At 37.8% G+C, this 24,033-nt stretch overlaps 1 protein-coding gene across 1 annotated transcript in view; it reads left to right on the top strand.

The window, feature by feature from the left end:
* The window catches only part of LOC121646338 (calsyntenin-2-like), a 311,928-nt gene that overhangs the window by 203,573 nt on the left and 84,322 nt on the right, over positions 1-24,033 (top strand). The gene's annotated exons all lie outside the window — the stretch shown is intronic.

The following is a 24,033-nucleotide window of genomic DNA, read 5'->3' on the forward strand; positions in this document are numbered from 1 at the left end:
AGAGAGACGCAGCACATGTGATGAAAGACAAACACATGCAGTGTGAATCCTCACATCACTTTGTCCAGTTTGTGCTATTCTTCCATTCACATGGTGACTTGTGCACTTTGGCATGCAGCCATTTATCGTCCCAAAGGACGTGATGCTAAACAGCAGTAAATGAGGACCCTGGCAACAGTTCAGTGACATTTACTGATCCCTGTAAAATGCTGTTAAGTTGTTTGCCTCGTAATCAATCCTCCACTATGTGTTTTTCTCAAAAAAGGGGCAGCGCATGGCTGTGGGTTTAAATCACTTCACATCTGTGTAATCTGAGTTAGGAATTTTCATTGAAAGAAAAAGTAACACAAGATATTTATTCTTTTCATCAAGGGAAAAAATAATTTAAATGTTGTCTTGAAACTCTCAACATTGCTACTGCCTTAATGATTTATATAAGATGACAGTCACATCTTCATTGGGCTGATTTTAAGATTCAGATGAGTTCAGGTCACCAAATACAACCCCCAATGAAAATGATCTTTATTATTTCTTTGTGCTTGGATATATAAATTGAATTTGATAAGGCAGCAAAACATAAAAAAAAGGTGAAAGAAAGGTAGTGAAGGACAGAAAAGTCCACATGATATACAAAAACCATATCAGAAACATTCAAAGGTTGGTGACCGGTAAGGGTGTCAGGATTGAGTATAAAAGTTTATAGAGCAAATTATTTTTCTTTATAGACAAAGATTGAAAGACTCCATCACAGAATCCATGACCGCTTAGATAAAAAAAAAATATTTTTCTATACAAAAATACTTGTTGTCGTTTATCATCTACAGATACTTTTGCCAAAGACTTTAGAAAGTCAAGAAAATATTGTGTAAAGACCAAGAACAAAAACCACTATTGGCTGTGTCTGATCTTTGCATGAGACACTGTCATACCACTATGCCACATGCTCTCAAGAGTATGCCTTGGGAAACCATGTTAACTCAACACAGCTCACTGCTGCATCCAAAAATCTCACCTGAAACTGCATTATGCAACCAGGAAGCCATTTATCAACTCAGTACACAGAAACACCAACAGATGCTCTGGATACAAGCTCACCTGAACAGAAAGATGCCTGACATATGTTTTATGGACACATTAGTTCACATTTTAACTTGGTGTAAAAATGCACTTTAGGTTTTATAGAGCAACTATGCTGTTATCAGCGAAAGGCACAAAATCCAGCATTAGAAATGATGTTGGCTGCATCATTGCCAGGTTAAATTTATACAGGAGCTTTTGGAGCCTTATTTTCAAGCACAATAGCTTCTGAAGCACAGACTTCATGGTAACATGGTCAAAAACAGGGTTTTTGCCACAAAGACTCTATTACAAGTGTATGCAGCTCATGCAATCAGACGTCTCATAAAAGCACGGAAAGTTTTTTTTTACCAACCACAAAAAGCTGCAGATTAAGTGGTCACAACCAACAAACCATGCTGCTGTCCACAGTGTTTAAAGAAATGGACTAGATCTCCTGCATCATTCTGACAATTTCATGTATTAAATGAATAAACATGCAACACTGACTTTTCAAAGCAGTTCATCAGTTTTCAGGGGAGCCGAGCTCCCCTTAGCGCCCCCATAATTTGAACACTGATCATTGTCCACGTGATGGATGACTTTTAAAGCACTGATGCAAAGGCATATGCTGGAAAACTGGAAAGGAAAAAACAGATTTACTCTAACGTCCAAATGAATGCATGTAGGACACAGCCAATGTGACAGCATTTGGCAGCAGGCTGTGCAGCGAGGTTCATGGCCAAGAGGCAAAGTTACAAATAATAAGGGTGACAAGTGAAATGACAGATTCCATTATGTTCAGTAAACAAATGCCGAACCTACAAATACAACAAAAAGTTGTACAAACAGTCATAAGCGCACATCAAATCCGGCATAAAAGTTCCCACATTTTATCTCATTACCACATTTAACACCTTCAAAAGCACAACCGATACACACACGCTGTGGACAAATGTTGAGTTTGACAGCGGGGTTTGCACACATGCTTTCAGATGGAGCAGAGAAACCAGAACCAATCTGGGTGTACAGCATGATACAAGCCCTCTCTCAGCTCTCAGTGTTAATCCTGGCTTTGAAGGCTAAACTATGTTGGGAAGATATATACACACAAATACACACATGCTCAGATACACTCTTTCTTGAGAAAAGGACAGTCCTCCCTATGAGATTGTTTTGGCAGCTTAGATGAACAAAAGTATAGAGGGAGTATTAAATGCCATGGCCACAGATCAGGGGGTATTTAACATGGCTGATGGTTGTTGTATTAAAGGCAAGCTACTATAGGAATGTGAAAGATACACACACATTCACACAAACAGAAAATGGGCTGTAATTCTTTCTGTAAGGTCTTTCTTAACTGTAATCTGTCTGTTGATATGTGCTATGGCTTTGGACAGCAGGGCTCAGCTGTATGTGTCTCAACCAATCACATGCCCTTACTTGCTCCTGGAAACCCCTTCACTCGTTGGTATTGTCTGTTGGTATATACATCCACACATGCCTGCACAAAGGTGTGGTCTTTGGAAATAAAGAAGCAGATAAGAGTTCAAAGCAGAAAACACACTAAAGGATACTGAATTATTGGAAGAAATTATAATCATGACTGATTTTTGTCCCAAAAAACTTCTAACTTGTTAACTATATTATAATAAAAAACATGGTTATAGCTTGAATAGTCTTTTCAATAGGACTCCTGTCTTTCTCCCTGCATAGGCACCTTGACTAAACAATTTGCTCTGTATTAACTGGGACATTGGACAAATTTTCACCTTTGTGCTATCCGTTGTGGTAATTTTCTTTGTTGTCATCTTATTTTTCTTTAAATTGGCCCAGGGGTGGAAACTGTGGAGTGTGTGCAGATCAACCAGCTTAGTTTGAATCCAACTGAATGCAGAAGTTAGTCTGAATTTGAATAAAGGATTTAGTTGCAATTAAAATGTCTGGTTTTATTCAAAGTAACACCATAATTAATTTTCAAGCATAATATAAATGTGCTAACTGTCCAGAAGGCATCTACTATTGCCATAATCACTTCATCAGGGCCTTAAAAGGCTCAAGAAAAGGTCTTGTTGCTCCATCTTTAAAACACACACTTCCTCTGAGCACCATTTGCTTTGATCTTCTTTGTGTTCCTATGACTACAATGCCTACAACAGCTGTTCACTTAGCATCTCTCTTTAATTCTTTAAACAGTAGGCAGGTCATGTTGCTTTGTTAGCCAACATGACCTGTTGTTGTTAGTTTATAACTTTTCAGACCAATAAAGATAATCCTATATCTTGTCTCCTGCTCCATGTCACTTCAAACTCCCTAAAACATTGAATAAATGTGAACACAGATACACAAAAAGGAAAAGCTAATACTGGCTCGAGCTTTTGTAAAGCCTCTTTATTTTTCATTCAATACAACAGTCATCTATTATTATGATACAGTTTTTTTTTTTTCATTTTTTTTTTTCATGCATTTGACACAATACTCTATCTTTTCTGTTTGTAAAAGCAAATAGTCCTGGAAAACTAAACCTTCTTATGAAATGAGAATAATTATTTCTGAAAATGGTTAACATGACGTTATGATATATATATATATATATATATATATATATATATATATATAATTCAGATATGTAAATAAGAATGTAATAAATAATTATTTGGTGCAAACTTTATATATCCATTAAATAAAGTTGCTTTAGTGTAGCATCATATCTTTCATCTAAGTCCTTTTGAGATCAGGGAAGCTGTCTAAGGTTTAATTTAAGATAAGATCCTTTATTGAACAACTTCTCCTTTTATTTCACTGTTACAGCATTAAACATTAAACAATACACAAAATTAAAAACAAAGCCACAAAAAACAGTATGTACAAGAAATAGTAAATAATAATAATAACAGAAATAGAAAGAAACAGTATTTACATACACAGCCCCACCCCAGTTTGATGTGCAGTGGTGAGGTGTTATTACACAGGTGAATATGGATATATAGAAGATATGAATTAACCGTATAAGTAAATGAGTGGAATGAAAAAGACCATAAAGTGCATAGCTGGGACATCAGTAAACATCAGTCCTACTGAGATATGAAAATCTTTGTTGCCATAACAGAATTATAGGGCAGCATTAAACAGTTTATCTTATACCCTAACTGCTAGGGGTGGAAATCACGATTAGATTAAGTTACGATACAAATGGCTGCAATGTGATTATAAAACCATTATTGAGTCATCCTTTTTCCCTGTGTGACTACTTGACTGCTGCGACTTTCTGAGTGGAAACTTGTAACATGGTTTCTTTTATTTGTCATGACAAAAACAGAAGAAGAAAACAGTTTTTTTTTTTTCCCACCACATCGGAATAAAACATGGAGCTGTATCAGATCCTAGTGGTCTTGGGTTGACCATATTTCTGCCAGAACCTTTACTGCATTTTTTCACATTCACCGCAAGCCATTTCTCTTGGCCAGAGCTGCTTATCATCCAACACGCGCATATGTTTTGCTTGTGTTTATCCACAATGCACATAAAGAGCACATGGGAGTATGTGAGTAGTGATGATTGACTTTTGAGGCGTACGTACCTATTTAAGTACATTAAAGGGGCATAAATGCCTTATGTGTCTATGATTTCATTGTAATCAAATCTTTAAATGAAAATACTAACTTGTCAGTACAAAAAAAACATACATTTATTTATAATTTAGCAGCAAACCTCTTTTCAAATTTTAGTGAGTCTGTTAAAAAAAACAAAGCAAAGAAAAAACATAAGCAACCTGCTTACAGCTAAAAATGTTGATATTCATTTGTACAAAATATTAATTTGAGGTTTGGAAAGAGGCACTTGAAATAATATGCTTTGTAACTTTTTTAAATGAAAAGCTCAAGTGGTAAAAATTTGCTGTTTTATTTATCGTTAGTTCTTTTTTTTTGTTTGTTTGTTTGTTTGTTTGTTTGTTTGTTTGTTTGTTTGTTTTTGCCTTTAATTAAAATAAATTTATTATCCACCAGATTAAGATCAGGCAACTGAATCAAACTTTCCATACTTTTTTTTTTATTCATAGCAGCAGTTTCCAAATTTTAACCCCACACTGAGAATCAGCTGAAGACCTTTTACTTACTTACTGAATGTAGATGTAATGATGGAATAAAATACTGTATATCTGTGACTGAAACAGCATTTGAGCCAGTTTACTGATTACAGTTGATCTTGTTCCAGCCAAATAATGTCCTCTGGCCATGTAAAAGATGGGTTATTCCAGCTCCTGAAAAAGAGAGAACACGATAGAGCAAGAAAAGAGACAAAATTCAACATTGGACTGACTGGTTTTACTGGTTGGAGAGATCTCAGAGAGGAAACAGGATGAAAGATGGATGCTGGATTAGCCATCATTAGGTGGTGCTGCAGTCTAAAAATCTTGATAAATTAAATTAAATATCTACTTTTGAAATATAATGCAACTGGCTTACAATTAAAATGAATCAGGACTTCATGTTCAATACGTTCGGTATCCACAAAAAAAAAAAAAAAAAAAAAAAAAAAAAAGATGTAAGGCGGATATTATTTATTTCTTATTAGAAAGTTCAAAATGTTTTTTGACACATTTTCTGGCATTCTGCAGAAGTGCACAACTGAAGACTTTTTAGTAAAGAGCGGACATACATTGTGTCAGCTTCTGATGATTTGAAAATATCAAAAATTTTCCAACATTTGCTGCCTCCTGCTCAACTGTCTTCCCTCTTTCATCTTTTTATTCCGAGTCCATTTCGGCACCACATTTCTCTGCATCTCATCACCTTTGCTCGTGCCTATCACCATTATTATTGACAACTGACAACCAGAAATGATTTTCTCAGTGCACAGGTGTCAGTGCCAGGCAGACCAATTAACCACACCGACATAATGCACCGTCATTATTTATTAATTTATTTTACAACTTTAGGGTCCGGGCTACTGGGAATTGTACTGCTTGTCCCTGTTTACAATGCATATTACAGTACCAGCTTTAAAGAATTACAGACACACATAATTTTTTCACAAAGACACTAAAATCAGAGATTTTGTATCATTTCACAATATACAGGGCTAGCAACAATCATTTGTATTACATATTTTGTGTTGTTTATATTAATGCTTTTTTAACATAAAGGTGCGCTTATCTTGAATCAGACTGTATTTGCTAAATTACTTTGTGTATTTTAATGCTTCTGTCTCTTATGTACAAGAAAACAGGAAGCTGCTGTCAAACAGCTTTACTGATGTTCTTCAGTTTAAATGTAAAACTTTGACATTTACATTTAAAAAAAAGTTTAAGAAGTTCCCTTTTGTGTCTGATTTTGCTGTCCCAACCTTCAAAGAAAAATCCAACCCACATCCAGGTCTGTTGTTTCCTCCCAGCAGCAGCTGTACAGTAGTCACAAACACATGACACAAAACTAACACACACACCATTCACTGCCACAAGCCTTGAGTGGCAGATTGTCAAAGTGATTAAGACAAAAATCTGCATATTTATATGCATCCGCCGTGTGTTGAGTGTGGCTCATAAATTGTGTGTGTTTCCCCATACTTACATGCGCGTGGCAGATTCAGTGGTCCACATTGCCCGCAGTAAGTCGGATTCATTTCCGATGAGGGTTGGACTCCGCCAAAGCTGCCCTTTGTCACTGATTGTTTTTTTACTTTAATAGACAGGATTTGTAGGTGCGGCCAAGGTGTTGGAGTGATCTGGTTTGATGGCCTCAGGGATTGAGTCTCTGCTTTTTGCAGATGATGTGGTTCTGTTGGTTTTATCGGGCCATGAACTTCAGCTCTCGCTGGAGTGATTCGCAGCCAGGTGTGAAGTGGCTGGATGAGAATCAGGACCTCCAAATCTGAGACCATGGTCCTCAGCCAGCAAAGGGTGGAGTGCTTTCTCCGGGTCGGTAATGAGGTCCTGCCCCAAGTGGAGGAGTTTTCAATCATCCCAGGGTCTTCTTCACGAGTTAAGGAAAGATGGAGTGGGAGATCGACAGGTGGATCATTGTGGTGTCTGCAGTGATGTGAACTCTGCATCACTGCCAGCTAATCCCCAGTTCCAAAGAAGTTGGAATGTTGTTTAAAATGTAAATACTAACAGAATGCAATGATTTGCAAATTGGCTAAATAAATAAATAAATAACAAGTAACTGGTACAAATCAGAAACAACTGGAGGAACATTTGATAACTAACTGGCTTAATTGGCATGACTGGTTATAAAAGGATCATTTCAGAGAGTCTCTTATGTGAAGATGGACAGAGGTTCATAAATCTGAGACTAACTGCATCTGAAAATTGTGAAACGATTTCACAAAAATGTTTCATTACAAAACCATTAAAAACTGTAGAGCAGCTAGAATCCTGCATCAGACCAAAATGGGACAACATTCCTTTCCTAAAACTCCAGCAGCTAGTCTCCTCACTTCCCAGATGTTTACAGTTGTTAAAAGAAGAAGAGCTGCTACACAATGCTAAACATCACCCTGTTCTAACTTTTTGCAGATGTGTTGTTGTCATCAGATTCAAAATGAGCAAATATTTTCTATTAAATGATAAAATGTCTCATTTTCAACATCTGATATGATGTTAATGTTCTTTTTTTTTTTGCAAGAATTGTGCCTGCAAATGCTGACTGGATGACTGTCCACAGCCCAAACCACAGCCAGACTTTAAATGCATGTGAGGATGAGGAGATAAATGGGGGCAGACACCAATGTTGAGATGTATTCTTACAGCATGGCCAGTTGTCATTCACGACTTTTACCTGAATGCAGAAAGCAAACCGCTATATGACACAATAAAAGGAAATGAATTCACTCATGACAGCTTGTGAAATCTCAACGTGCTCATGATGTATACTTTAGCAAAGGATGCAAAGCAGACGCAGTTTTTATAAGGGGGGGAAATCACAAGTTTGCTTGCAACAGAATATCGTGCATTTAATAGATGATGATTTTTATGTTTGTAGATATCACAAATTCTTCCATGGTATGATATTGAATGTTGAAGTGAGGAGAGGGAGAAATAGAAAGGCTATATACTCTGTGAAAGAAAAGAAAGTTAAATGTAAAGACTTGCAGTAATTGGTATTTGGATGTTTCCACAACATGACAGAAGAGTGAAAATAATCCCAGACTAAAGATGAGGAGGAAGCAGCAAAGAGAGCCTGAAGTCAGACATAAATTTGAACAATGAGCTGCAGCATTCACAGCAGATTCTGGGCTTTGTACTGTGTGGCTTTCAGGAAGGTAAAGGTCCATGGAGTCTGCTCCGGCTCATTCTGATATTACGTCATCACATACAGCTCCTTTGAATGATGTCTGGAATATCAAGGCTGCAGTGTGTGTGAAAACAGCTCCAGATCAACACACACTCTGTGGAGAATTTCTCTTCCTTTTCTGCCTGGCTCTCTCTCTCTCTCTCTGTTTTTTTTTTTTTTTTTTGAGTGTGTGTGCTTGTGTGTGTGTCCTGGCAGCTAACAGTCCTGAAGTGTGATAAGAAGAGGAAGAGGATGAATTAAAATGAGGCAGAAAAAAATAAATAAATCTCTCAACACTTCCCTTTTCCCCCTTCCTCCATTCTGCCTTCCTCTAATCACAGACTACAGCTTTCTAGCTGCTGCTTTAGCACTTTTCATCCCATCCTCTGGTATTAGCTTGTTTTGCCACATTACAATCATTATTTCCTCTTTTCCCTTTGCCTGAATGTCTGTCTTGCATTTTTCATCCCCTTGTGAGCAAATTTGTTTTGAATCTTTCTTCTTTTCTCTGCTTTTACTTTCATCTTTTCATCTAGTTGATTCATTCACCTTTACGCTCTTTCAATATTAGTAATCCAGTAATAATCCAGTTGCCAGACTCTCTTATTTACTACATTTCTTTTTAACCATGTTACATCATAGCACACATGTATGTGGCATCTTCTTGTGAACTTTCCTTAGCCTCCATCTTGGCCTGAGGCAGAAAGGTTGGATGTTTAGTAACAAAGGTAAAAAGACAGAGAGGAACCTGGCACCAAGGGTTCACTTTACTGTGACAAAAGAAAGCAAAGCTGGATAGCTAAGGAGTGTGAGTGGGTGTGTGTGTGCATGAGGATGCAGGATAAGGTGAATGGGAGAGAGAAACAGCTGGAGAAACAGCAAATTCTGACAAACAGATTTCCTTGCAGGGAATTTTATATCCTCCTCACACAACCTGGTACATCAGTAAAGCACTGTTAAAAATAATTGGTTGTATTTTTCAGGTTAGAAGTGATACTGACGTGATGAGACAAAAGCTTTTGGCAAGATAGCCTGGGAGAGTGATATGAGTGGTCCACTAAAATTCTTCCCAAATATACTTTTGTGTATTGTCATGTTACATTGATTCTTATTTAAATTTTCTGAATGATGGACATTATTATCAAAACACCAGTGCTTCTGCAAAATAAAAAAAAATAATAAAAAAAAACAGTACAGCTCCTCCTGATGTCTGAGTGCATGTTTTAAAACAGCCAAAGGCGATAAGTTCTTATACTGTAGAAAGTCATACATGTACACAAACCCAAACTTTAAATACTGACATCCCATTATGGATATTTTTCAAGTTGATCATGAGGAATATCAGGACCATGATGGTCATCACCTACCATGGACGCTTCTTCCTGCTGTGACATGTGGTTTTGTTTGTTAAACATTTGTTTGAATAAAGTTGCAAAGCTACAGTACCTTTAAATTCAGATTTGATCTGAAAATATCAGGGTCAAAAAAGCTCTTTCATCACTGTAATAACTGTTACTCTTTCCTCAATTATACCATTCAAACATACATTTTATCAAAAGTTTGACAACTTGTAGTTAAATTACATTAAATCAATTATCAATAACTTGTATATTTTACATTACACACATAATGTAAGAATAGTGACATCTAGGGATAAATATAGGCATAGACACGACTTTAAATTCCAAGCACAGAATGGAAGGTGGCCGTCAGTGGCCAAGTGAGAGTGGAAGACTGGACTTGAGTAAGAAAAGAAATTCAAGTGTTGTGTTTTGCAATGAACAGAATTAAACTAGACCTTAAATTCTTTCACACATAATAGATATGCATGTGAAAAACGGTGTGTGTTCTGGACAACAATAAACATTTTCAGTGTAACAGAAGTTCATTTAGTGTCAAGCAGCTATTTTCAACTTGCCTCTTCGCTAAATTTAAAGCAAGAAAGAAAATTATGCAAAATGTAGAAATATTATCAGATATCTTCTCACACTGGACGCATGCTTTAACTCCACGTTATGTCAAATTAGAAGTTGATGAAGCTGACGTTCTGGCTTGTTTTTTTAAGTGTTGGTGAACATAAATCTCACAGAAATCTTATATTTAATTTTCAGACAGTATGTGATATACCTGTAAATAATCATAAGCAGAGGAGGATGTGCATGCTGCGTCTGCAGGGAATCTCTTTTTACCTTACCGGTGCTGCTGCTGAGCGTTTCTGGTTTGTTATTCTTAAGTGTGAAGTGCATCATGAGTAATGTGGTAACCAAGGAAATTTAAGCAGCGACTGTTGCATGACCTCACATAATCTCAACAAGTTCAAATTCTTTATTTGCAAATGCCTTCAATGTTCTTCGCTCATGCATCACACTACTACAGGTAACTACTTCAACTTTGTACTCATGAGTACTGTTTCCTTCTATGTTCCTTTTAAGGTGCTACTTATCCCACACGATGCTCTAGCCTCTATTGAGCTGGTACTGCAGTTTCATAGTTTAATGGAATCTCACTTCACAAACAGTGAGTTGTTTGTCTATTTGGAGACACTATAGTAAAAATGGTAGCATAAAAATGGCAGCTGCTATATATAGCCTTGTTTCCACCAATGGGTCTGGGTCAGATTGCATATGTTTTGCAGCCAGATGCCAAAATTCCTAAGCCATCCAACTTTTGGGGGGCCCTTCCATTGGGGTCCCAATCCTACAGACTTGACTCCTGGCTGATGTCATTAAGATACTAAAGTTATGTCAAACTTAATTGTTGAAATTTATCTGTAGAAAATGAATCTCAGAAGACACAGGGCTCCAGATTTATTGACTGAAATACAACATGTTTAGTTATCTTTGCTAATCATTATTATCATGATGGTAAAGTATTAAAAAAAAACCTTTTTGGTTTCGTAAAGAGACACTAGCAACGTTTACATGAAGCTCATCAATCATACTGAACGTCCAATCAGAAAAAAATGTGTCCTGTAAACATGTCAGCTGAATCGATTGGCCTCGATCGAAAAAGAATTCGCAACCCGATCGAGAGGGATGGCTTGAACCTTTTCACGATCAGATCAGCAGGAAACAAGAGCATATACACACTCATCCTGATTGTGACTGTGGTGCATGTTGTTTCTGCACATGCTTGAACCACGTGGGGGTTACGTGACATAATGAGCTTTAGGGATGATTTGAAAAATAGCGGCACTATAACAGAACGAGATTGTTGCTGATACGTTGTAGTTAGAAGCTGAAAGAGTTCAGGATTATTAAGCATTCTGACAGTCAAAATGTTCAAAATAAGAAAAAAAGAAAACATTTCTTCTTCCGAACTAGTAGGCATTACGCATGTCAAAAGCGTTAACAATCGTACTGAATCAGAATCGGATCAGTTTATCTAATGACTATGTAAACATGTCAGCTGGAATCTCTGATGAGATTGATTTCAGATATAGATTAAATATTTATCCATGTAAACGTAGCTAGTGTTTATACAAACCTTTAAATAATAATTCATTACTAAAAAGTTCATATTACATTTAGAGAGGTTGCTCAAACATCTCAAAGATCCAAATGAAATCGAGTTGATTTCTAGTGATGGTGTCGGTTTTTTGCACTGGATGGAGGTTCTTGTTACCAAGATGCAACGCAGGAATTAAAAATATGGGTAATACAACTGTAAAAAGTTACAACAGGAAAATTTCTTCACATTTTTATGGTCCATTTGGTCCTTTTTACTGACTTTTTGGAGTGTATTAAATTTCAGTTGTGCCAATATTTGAACCCACATCACATCTGTAAATAAACACAAAGCACTGACACAAGTACACAACGTGCATTAGCACACCCACACAAACCTTGTGAGTGATTAAACTCGTTACTTGTTTCTGAGACTGGAGTCTCATTTAGTTCCATTTCAGTGTCAAAATGGCATTGAGCAGTCATTGTCAGGAATTACTGCAGACTGACAAGAGGTGTAATAGAATAAAACAGCAGAGAGTGACTGTATGGAAGATAAAAAAAGAGAAGTTTAGAAAAACTGAAGATATTTCTCTCTGTTCAGGGCAAGGGTTTGGATCATTAACCCTCAAGGTCTCATCAGACAGAACTGAACTGTTTGGACTTATAGCTGCTTGTAAGACTTGTTTTACCGGCTATTTAGCTATGTTATATTCTGACCTTTACCCGTATGATTGCTTTGGATAGAGAGTAGAGAGCAATATGTTACTTAAGTTTCATTATCTCTACTTTAAAAACAGGCAGAAATTGTCATGTTCACCTAATCCACATGGGGGAGGAAACAGTCCCTCCAGGATCTTCAGCACTTTTTTGTGATTGTTGTGGACTAAATTGATGGATTTTCCAGCAGCTTTTGTGAAAAATTGCAACAAAAGTTGCAGAGTTTTGCTTTGTTTTTTGTTTTATTTTATTTTATTAGTTTTTTAATAGACATTTTAAATAATTAGTAGGGACAGTTTGTGCTTTGGGCAAGGTGGGCAACCGCCCAGGGCGCAATCTATTTGGAGGCGCACGAGCGCCCTCAAAAAAAAAAAAATTGCCAGTTTTCTAGACTTATACCGTTCATTTCCAAGTCAAGGTCATGGGCTGCTGAGAGTCATGTATACAGGTTGTGTGTGTGTCAGAAGAAAAGCCAAATGGGAGAGATCAACTCACAACTGCAGAGGTTGTGAACAGGTTGGTTAGTTGTGGGGGTGCTAATGGGTGGTTCGCCCAGGGCGCAAAACTAGCCAGGACCGCCTCTGCTTTTCAGAGTCTAACAAATAACACAGTAATTATAGAACAAAATAATTTCTCATTTATATCTATAAACTTTTAACACTGAATGGTGGCATCAAACTTAATAAGGACCCTCCACAGAAAGGCACATTTTTCAATCAACAGTTTCACTTTAATAAGATAAACTTTTTCCCTTCCTTTTTCTCTTTTCTCTGATCTGACCCATGGCTTTCGTGCCATGTCTATGCATCTCATTTAAACATTTTAATATTTCCCGACTTCAGTTCTTAATCTAAAACACATAGATAGTCGTGGACACTGACACATTTTCTTTTCTTTATTTGAGTGACTTCAAACTTCGTATTAAATCATTATTAAACTTGCTACAGATCTGGATGTTAGAGATTCTGTTACAGCGATTCTTCTCATCGGTTCGCACATTCCTGAGATTCTCTGTGGGTGTTTTGTGGTAGAAAAATGTCAATTGATGACTGATAGTGATGGCGATTGGATAAAATTACATTCACGAGGATTGGCTGAATTTGCATTAATAGTTGCGATTGCAACATTGCGAATTCCTCCAGGGACAGAGAAAAGAATTACTTACTCTAAGACATGAAATTAGAGACTTCTACAAGAGTTCCTCGTGAGTTCCATATCACACAATGCTGCAAAATGAGAATTGATTACATTTTATTAGAAACTATCCTATTAAAGACTTCATTAGAAGCTTGTAATAGGAATCTTTTTATCACCTTAAGTGCTCACAGAGCAGAACTGTAAATATAGATTTTTTTTTCCATTTTTTAATGCTTAGAACCATTTTAAAAACGTACAACAAGCTGATGAATGCAAGATGATTAGAAATGTAATTCATTTAAAGTTTTGCTTATGTAAAAATATAAGCAATCCACATGTACTTAAAGTTTTCAGTGAAATTCAGTAATATTTGTTCATGATAAAATCACCTACTGCACTTTTTCTGTACTGGGGGGACCCACAGGACCCTTCACGGGACCAAAATAGAGAAACAAATGCTCACATTCACTTCTCGGGAGAATTTAGAATCACAAATCAGACAAACATGCCTAATTTTGGACTGTGGGAGGAAGCTGAAGTACTCAAAGAGAACTTGCACATGGATGAAGGGAAGATGCAAATTCCACACAGCATTTATCCTTTATTCCAGTACAAGATTGCAGGGAGCTGGAGCCTAGAAACTTGTAAAATAAAAAGGTATTTTTTCCTAATAGCACTTTATGATATGCACTGCCTTGTAAGCATTATAAACATAAGCACGTTGAATAATAGTGCAGTTTAAGGCAGGTTCAACATTTCCAATACTCTCTTTGTTTAATTGGAACTGGTTTATTGTAATTATTATTCTCATTGTGTTGTTTATGGTGTTGTAGAGTTGTTGATGCTGTTTTGTCTTTATTATCTATTTGTACCGTTTCTTTTGGGGCTGCGGATGTAATTTAGAATCTTCCTAAACCTGGCATATTTACAGCAATGCATTGCACATTCATTAATGTTCACAGTTACATGATGTTTTCTAACTCTGATTTAATTATTCAGAATTAAATCATTTGGAATAAAAGTATTCTCTTCCTTGTTTACAGGTAAATATTAATTTTGAATTGAGGTTTACATTGAAAACACACTGAACCCACATCATTTTATTCCGTTTGAGATCTGGGGTTGGGAAGGGTTCTGATTGGACAGGGGGTGGACGTGATGTATTTATGTCTACCAGAAGTAAACAAACTCCAGTTCCTGCTTTTTTTCATTTTATCTACAACATAGCAGACCAAATAAAAAAGAACCATTTTCACTTTGATTCTGATTCTAGTTTTGAAGCTGCAGCTCAACACCAACATACTACTTCACTTTAGTCAGCTGAGGAGGAGGGAAAGGTACCATCATCGCAACAGGACAAGGGAACGAGCATGCGCAGAATGACCGGAATTAATTTAAAACGGAATGAACATATACATGATGGAGGAATTATAATGAACTAATGAGTTTTATAATGAGGATTTAGTTTTATTCAGAATTAAAGAGGAAGTAAAACTCTCATGGAAACATAGCCACAGAGGTTCCGCCAAGAATCGAACTTGCTTGCTGTGAGGTGCAAATTAGTGATGCATGGGTCAGTTTTTTGCAACCTATGGTCCCGCGTACATAAAATAATCTTACAATTCCACAACCCGCCCCACACATCCAAACCAATTTTCACAATCTGTCTCAGTGCTATTAAATACACACTTATGCAAATATAGGCTAATTTTATTTGGTTTGAAAAATGTGTTGAGAACAAAGTCGAACTGGCAGTTGGCAACAACAAATGATATAAGCTTGCATGAATTGCACTGGAGTATTTAATAATCCCCCCACCAGCCCTGCAATTAAAGTGAAAAATTTCTTGACCCAACCCAAGCCGACCCAGCCTGATCTGCAGGACAGCTGCTCCCTGGCCTAAGTAAAGAAACCACCATGTTGTATCAAATTTACTCGTTATTCAATTCTGCATCCTGAGCATGCATGGAGTCGTGGGCGATAGTGGAGAGAAAAAAACTTCCTTTTAACAGGTAGAAACCTGCAGCAGAACCAGAATCAAGAAGGGTAGCCATCTGCGTCAACCAATTAAGGGTTAAGAGGACAGGAAAGAGGTGTCAACAAGCCACACAACTCGCAGCCACCTTAAGTCTTTAACCCTTTACTAATCACGATTAAAAACTTATTAGATCATTAAATTAGGTAAAGTACAAAATGCATTACTCGTGTGGAGGATTGTATTAAAAGTTGCCATGGAATTCAGCCTCTTTCGATCTAATTGGTGGTACAATTGTTTTAGCGAATATGTATCTACAATAAGCAAAATGTTGGTGAATACTAATTGAGGATTTTTTTTTTAAACCAAATGAAGACAAAGCTAACAAAACCAGAAAATCCCCAAATTTTTTAACATCACAAATAAAAATCCAATGACAAAAAACCTGTAGACTTTAACAGTAAAAAAATGCTTTAGAGCCAGCAGCTATCAGTGGCTTTGCATTTTAATGTACTCTCATTGGCTTCACCTCAAAGCTTTGGTAGCTGTGTCTGTCCCGTTTATACAGTCCAGGAGTTTGATGCATAATTTCTTCCGTCATTCACAAAAGAAACTTTCTGCTGTTCCACTTTTTGTCCTCTTTTTACATTTTTTCTTGGCACCACTTTTCATAAGGTCTTTTTTTCTGTTACAAGTCTTCCAGCAAAAGAAGAAAGAGCTTTCTATGCACTCAAAAAGAAGAAAAATAAGGAAGGAAGTCTCTTGTAAGGCTGACAAAAATCATAAAAGCATTCAAATAAATGTTTTAGGGGCATTGTGGGAAAGGAGAGATAGGACCGCTAAGAATGGAGGAGAGAAATCAGAGAGATGGCACTCTCTGAAGTCAGGGGAGATGGAGGAGGACAGAGGTGGAGAGGAGAGGATGGAAAAGAGGAGAAGAGTGGAAACTGTCTCTCGCTGATGGCTGGGATGAGTAATGATGGCACCCCTCTGCTACTTAAAGGTGGTGTCAGCATTTTTACATGTGCACACACACATGCTCAGTATTCACATAACCATCATCCCAGACCTCCACACATCACGTACACATTTAATAGCATGCAACGACTTCCTGATGGCGCACACACTCACATGAGCACACTCACTTTTCCACACCCTCCAGAGATGGGGAACAGCGTGAAAGTGTGATGATGCATCATTTTCTTAAGCACCTCTATCCATCTTCCCATCCTCCCCATGTCTCTCTCCCAGGTTATCACACCCTTAACTTTAAGGAAGTTGATGGAAACATACCTCTTTGAAATAAGCAGCAGATATGCTGGCATACAATATTTATAGATTGGTAATCAAGACCACCAAAACTAAAACCAAGTGTCTTAAGACCAGCATTTTGAGAGGGCTAGACCAAGTTGAGACCAAGATTAAAGTTTATCAAGACTCACAAAAGGCCAAGACTTTGAGAGTTTGAAACCCAATAAAGAATGCAGCAATCCTAACATATCACAGGGAGAAACTCAGCTAAGAAATATAGTTCAAAACCTAAACAATTATATGAGAATGTAACAAAACCACTTAAAAGCTTCTTTCTCCACTTCAAGTAAACCACACTAGCAGCTAGACTAGCAAAAAACAAACAAAAAAAAAAAAACAAAAGAAAGAAAAAAATAATTCATGTATTATTGTTTGTGATTTTTTAGTCAAAAGTTTTATTCCAGCTCAAAAAAAAAAAAAAAAAAAAAAAACTCTGCTAATGTTTTTTTCCTATCACTCTGCCTTTGTTTGAAATCATTCATAAATGCCCTGTTAGTTACCATAGAGATAAAGGTGTTTCATTCTAATGAAGTATCCACTCATCTTTCTGATCCTCATGGTGTCTTTAAAGTGAACTTGTTGGCTATCCCTGAATTCTTCTGACTCTGACCTCTGATAGAGGCGTCCATCATCATCAGCTGAAGGGTTTCTGAGATATTTACCTGCGTAACACCTCTATTAAAACATTTGTTAACTGCACAGATTCACTTTATTAGCTTCTACTTTTGCACAGTTCCTCATCAGAGCATTGCTTTACTCATTCCTAGATGACTTCCTCCCTGAAAGTAATGTGGTTTCTTTTAGGAGGAGATAACTATTTACATTTTCTGCTGGTGTTTCAGGTTAATTTACTCTGACACAGTAACAGAAAACTTGGTTCTGACACTTCTGTAGTAATCTCACATGTCTCAGCTTTTCTTTGAAACCATGATGATACATACAGCCCTTGTAATTGTGAAGATACACTTCATTTGTTTTGGATATGCTATTTAGGACAGGCAGAAAAAATAGGCCTTGTCAAAAAGAGGTTTACAAGGTCTGAACATTGGATTAGATCGGCTCTCATTATAGCTCAGGTGGGTATTTACCATCAAGCCAGCTTGCATGAAGTTATTTTTTGAAAATTTCTAAAGTAGATTGAAGAGGCAAATTTCTAGTTTTGCATAATGCTTTGCTAGCATATTACATTCAGCTTGGCTTTCTTTTTACTTCCTCTCCAAGTGCAGGTAAAAGTTGGATGTGGTTCAAACTGTCTCCATCAGCTCTGCATAATTTACACCATGTGCTGTTTTTTCCTTTGCCCATTGTTTTACTGATGATTTCTTGGTGGTTTATGTGGTGATTTTTCATTATAAAGAGTTTAGTTGAGAGTGCACCTTTGCTTCTCAGCAATAAATGTTTTTAAATTATTGTTTGCACTTAAAGCGGGGAGATACTGCATAGGTTCTTAATATGTATAAACTACAGTCAGACACAACCCCCACAGCCATGGTATTAATCAAACTAAGGAAATGAAAAGAAAGAAAACCAAGTAATTTCTGTCAGACTGAGACAGAACCTACGAAAGATTGTCTAAAAGTAGTTTGAAAAACTGGTACAAAGTTAAAAGTGCAAAAAAGACTAAGGGTAATACATAGGCCTACAGGGGTGATTGGGAGATAAATTTATTTTTGCTGCCTGTCACATCTTTTTATGTTCAGTATCCACATACAAACAGCAAGAAGACATGAGCTTCTTATTTGATTTTCTGCCAAGAAAAGCACTTTGAGCTATAAAATTTTCACATCTTTAAATGATACTATAAATCAGTGGTTCCCAAACTTTCTCTGTGGGGCCACCTTTTCATCAACAGCAATAATGTCAAGGCCCCCTGATCCCCGATCCCACTACCATGTGCACCCCGATGTTTACAAAGAAATGTACAAAGTAATGTGCCACAAAATAGTGTGAGATGTTTTAAACCAGGAAAGTGCAATCTGTTTCAGGTGAATTGAGCTTTAGTAAAAGCTTTAGTAAAAAAAAATAGCAGCGGACTGAAATGAACTCTTTTGGGCTGGTTGAAGACCAGACATGCTGCTGCATTCTGGATCAGCTACAGAGGTTTTACTGAGCATGCAGGCAGGCCTGCCAGTAAGGAACTGCAATAGTCAATGCGTGAAATGACCAGAGTCTGAACCAAAAGCTGTGCCATGTGTTCTGTCAGGTAGGGTCTGATCCTCCTGATGTAGAGAGCAAATTTACAAGACCGGGCAACCAAGGCAACACGGAACTTAAAGGTCAGCTGGCTATCCACCATGACACCAAGATTCCTGGCAGAAGACATAGGCACAGTTGTGATCGAGTCGAACTGCATGCCTATCTGTGGCGGTAAGGAAGGATTGGCTGGACAGACAATAAGTTCAGTCTTCGACAGATTTATCTGAAGGTGGCGATTCCTCATCCATGCGGAGATATCAGCAAGGCATGATGATATTCGCACTGAGATGATTGTGATGTCTAGTGGGAAGGAAAAGAAAAGCTGAGTGTCAACTGCATAGCAGTGGTAGAAGAAATCATGAGAGTTAATGACTGCACCAAGTGAGGTGTGTTGTGAAAACAGAAGAGGGTCTAGCACCGAGCCCTGAGGCACCCCTGTTGTCAGCCCATGCTATCTGGATACTCCCCCTTGCCAAGATGTGCTGAAGGATCTTCCTGTGAGGAAGGACATGAACCATGAGAGGACAGATCCTGAAATGCCAAGCTTCGAGTGTGGAGAGGAGGATCTGATGGTTGACTGTGTCAAAGGCAGCAGACAGGTACAGCAATATAAGGACTGAGGATTGACCAGCAGATCTGGCAAGCCGTAGGGAATCAGTAACTGACAGGAGAGCAGTTTCAGCATAGGCCTTGCCTATAGCCAGACTGATATGAATCTAACAGGCTGTTGTCTTGGAGGAACTGTGAGACCTGACTGAAGACGACACGCTCTAGTAGTTTTGACATGAAAGGGAGCAGGGAGACCGACCGGTAGTTTTCAACCTGGGCTGGATTGAGTTTGGGTTTCTTCAGCAGTGGGGCAAGCTTGTTTGAAGGCAGAGGCAAAGACACTGGATTTAAGAGGGGAGTTGATAATATGGGTTTTGCAGATTTGATTGTAGGTAGAATGCTCGGCAGGATGTCAGAAGGAACAGAATCAAGAGGACAGGTCGTGGGTTTTGAGTTCACTAGAAGATTAGAGACTTCATCCTCATTTAGAGAGTGGAAAGAAGAGTGAGGCACCAATAGATGATTGTGGCAGGCTGAGTTGGCCAGGCTCAGAAAATTGGTTACTGATGGTAGCAACCTTTTCAGTGAAGTAGGAAGCAAACGCTTCTGTAGTCAACAAAGTGGGTGGCTGAGCAGGTGTGTGTTGGGCGCATTGTGGATCTTGTTCTGATAAAAGGCTATCTTGGCTACCTTTAGGCTGGATGTGAAAAATGCAAGTTTTTGCTGGTACTCTGAGTCCGGCTCTGTTATTTCTTAGAACCTCAGTGAGCCATGAACTGGGAGGATTTTGTCTAGCTGGTTTTGAAACCAGAGGACAGAGTTTGTCCAGAGAAGATGCAACAGAGGAGCAGAGTATTTCTGTAGCCTTATTAACAGACAGTAATGAGAAGTGTGAGTGGGAAAGGATGGTAGAGTAAACCACGTCAGACAGCCATGTAGGTATGGGGTATCTTAACCTAGGGACACCATTTTTGGAGCTGCTTGAGTGACTTGAGGAAAGAAGACAGAGACTTTAACCAGGAAGTGGTCTGAGAGGTGCTTTGGTGACTGACAGGTCGGCTGTGGAGCAGTTTCTGGTCAGTGCCTAGTCAAGAGTATGGTCAGCAGTTTTGCTAGTAGTACAAAAACTATATGTTTTATTTAGCCTTGCTCACAGCAAGAAGGTCGCTGGCTCGAGTCTTGGCTGGGGGGAGGTTCAAACAGTGTAGAGTTTGCATGTTCTCCTGTGTATGCGTGGGTTCTCTCCATGTACTCAGGCTTCCTCCAACCATCCAAACACAATCAGGTTAGGTTGCCCCCCCCCCACCTCCCTCTCTGTGTTGGCCCTGTACTGGACTGGCGAGCTGCGTAGGGTGTGCCCTGCCTCTTGCTTGTTAATTGCTGGAATAGGCTCCAGCTTTCCCGTAACGCTTAACTGGACAAAGCGGTACAGAAAATGAAAGAATGTTCTTATTTTTTTTTTTTCTTCTTCTTTTTCCTTTTAGAAATTACTACTTGTCTTATAAATACCATTTTCACATCAGACCTTTGACTTATCACAGCATGAGAAGAACTTGTTGAATTAATAGCATTAAAGATAAATCTGTTCCCTGTGGAGCTTCAGTATAATGTGACAGTGATGCATCACATTCAACAACAGGAACTCCCCTACCTGGAATTCAGCCATCATCAATGTACTTCCACTTTTTCTGGAACAACATCAAATTACCTGTCATGGAAAAGGTGTTTTGTCAGTAAAATACAAATTTCAGTATTAAACAGATGCAACTATGACTCAGTCTATCAGTGGGTTTCTCAATTGTGAATTTAAAAAGTCCTCTTTTCAATCTAATTTAAAGCCTTCTGTTTCCACATTTCTGTGTGAATATAGGTTTTCTAAGAAAAAGAGGTGAGGTGACCCTTCAGAATTTAGGGAACATTCGGTAAAGTGGAATTAAACTGGCTGATTTTCCTACTAAATTTCTTTATTTTTATCAACTATGGCTTAAGTTGATGCAAATTTATTGCTGTACAATAATAATGATGCAGTTTGGTCCACAAAGAATTAGGATAAAATTAGTTAGACTCTAGTGTTGCATCCAGGCAGAACAAGACGTGAAAGATGAGGCCCAAAGTATGGACCCTGTTGGTGGGCTGGTGCACCATCTTGGGGAACTAGAGAAAGTGGATTTGGGGACAAAGTGGAATTCCCAATGCATGGTCTGGAAGAAGAATTAGAGTGAAAACAAACAGAAAATGGACTGACTGGCTGGGAGAGAGAGAAAAGTGAAGGACTTTTGAACCAGAGCTGTGACATCATTATTAATGTGGAAGTTCTGACAAGGTGGTAAAGAAGGAAATGGCAGGATAGCAGAGGAAAAGCCCAAGTGGCAGGCCAGACTGAACATGCTCAATCAGGTCTCCTTTACTGAACCTTAGCCAAAGCTTCTTCTAAAACTAGTGACAATGCGATTATAATAAAATAAACTATTCTAGGGGCTCTGAAGAAGACTGCAGGATCTTCCTAATGGACAACAAATCTGCTGTGACACTGCACCACACAATGAAATTATCTTACATTCAAAACTCTTTTCTTTTATCTGCTATGACATGCCAAAATGTCGTCTGTCCTTGCTTAGTGCAATATTGTAATTGGTCCTTTAAGCTTTATATCAAAATAAGGTTAAATAAACATAACCAAGGTAATAGTAGCTGTTTAGCATTTTTATTATTCATTTACATAGAGCAAAGGAAAATTCCTAGAGAGCATTTTCTTCTACCTCTGCATCACATCCTTATTTTATTAAGACATTTCTCATTGTGCACTAATGCAATGTGCATGCCAGACGAAGGGGAAGTAAAATGAAAAGGAAAGTCATTTGTTTGCTGTGTGTGAGAATATATAAGAATGTGGAACTTTAGATTAGTTTGAGTATCGCAGATATTGTTTTATTGGTCTGAAGGGGATCTTCATTGGGTCTCAAGCTTTATCATCAGGTTCTTGTTGAACAAATGATAGTCATCCAGGGATCATCGTTATGGCAGAGGAGTTGAGTATCATGCATTTTTTTACAGTATACTGTTTACATCACATGGGATGTGAATATTAAAGATCACAGTCCTGTCGAAATAATTTTAGTTTTTCTATTTTTTCCTTGCAGAATTCAACAAAATATAAAAGAAATAACTTGTGCACACAGAAACACACCCACAGAGAAATGTGTCTTTATCATCACAGCTGCAGTGAAGTGTTTGTAATCTTGCATGATAAACCAGTTCCTCATGCTTGTTTTATGCCTACCCCACTTCTTCTGACTCTCAGCTTTTTCTCAAATTCACCAAAAGAGGAAGTCTTGGGGCCCCCCGTGTGAGTTCTGTTCATGGTATTACAGACAAGCACACAACTCAACAGAGACCAGACAGCTTTCTATTAAACCCACACAGCTTTTAAGACAGCTGAGCTCTGCAGCAGAGCTGTGTATCACTGTGCCTGTGCATATTAAACATATTTTGACAATGCTTTTTAAATGGTGTTTAGATGTATATCTCTACTCAACATGTGCATCTGCTGTTTGCACTTTTTTGTTTTGTGTTTTCTGAACACATGTCTCACCTGCTAGTGATATCATACACAGCACGTTCCTACAAAAAGCCCTAAACAGGACTGAATTATTTTACAGGGACACAGCTACAGTTCAGTAGTGGAAAACAGGAACTAGAAATGAATACAAAATGACATCTGTGTACAGAGACTTTTTGAATAAACAGTATAATCCAGACTGGCTCTTGTCACAGAACCCAGTTTTTAATTTCCACTTACTTTTTTGGAGCAATACCACCATAACAGTCCTGCCCACAAAGCTGTACTGATAAAATTAGAGGTCAATTTGGAATATTTTTTACATGAATTTAGCATCAAATAATTATTTTCTATGAAAAAACGGGAGGTTTACATTCATTTCTCATGCTCTTCCAAAAAAGAAAAAAACTTCAACGAAAAGAGATGATTAAAATCTGAGTTGATCCTGGGCCTGGGCCTGGATCAGATGACTAAATAAAGACATGAGCTGGAGTTGGATCAACCGTGGCTCAGGTGTTCAGGCTACAGGTTCAGTTCAGTCTGTTGGTCTCTACCATATTGAAATGTCCCAGAGTGTCAAATCTCATGCATCATACACTTGTAAGCCAATAAAAAATACAATCAAGCTCTGGTGTTGATAATGTGGGAGTGCAAATTATTTATTAAATCTAAAACATTCTAGATATCCTAGAGAAGGGGTTCTTGACATTTTCTAAATTAGGGCCCAAATTTTTCTGTACAAAGTGGTCCACTGCCCATTCTAAAATTAACCCTATTGCTTTAATTGATCTCACTTTTCTTTCTTTTATT

The sequence above is a fragment of the Melanotaenia boesemani genome, chromosome 9, assembly GCF_017639745.1.
Source record: "Melanotaenia boesemani isolate fMelBoe1 chromosome 9, fMelBoe1.pri, whole genome shotgun sequence".
Lineage (NCBI taxonomy): Eukaryota > Metazoa > Chordata > Actinopteri > Atheriniformes > Melanotaeniidae > Melanotaenia > Melanotaenia boesemani.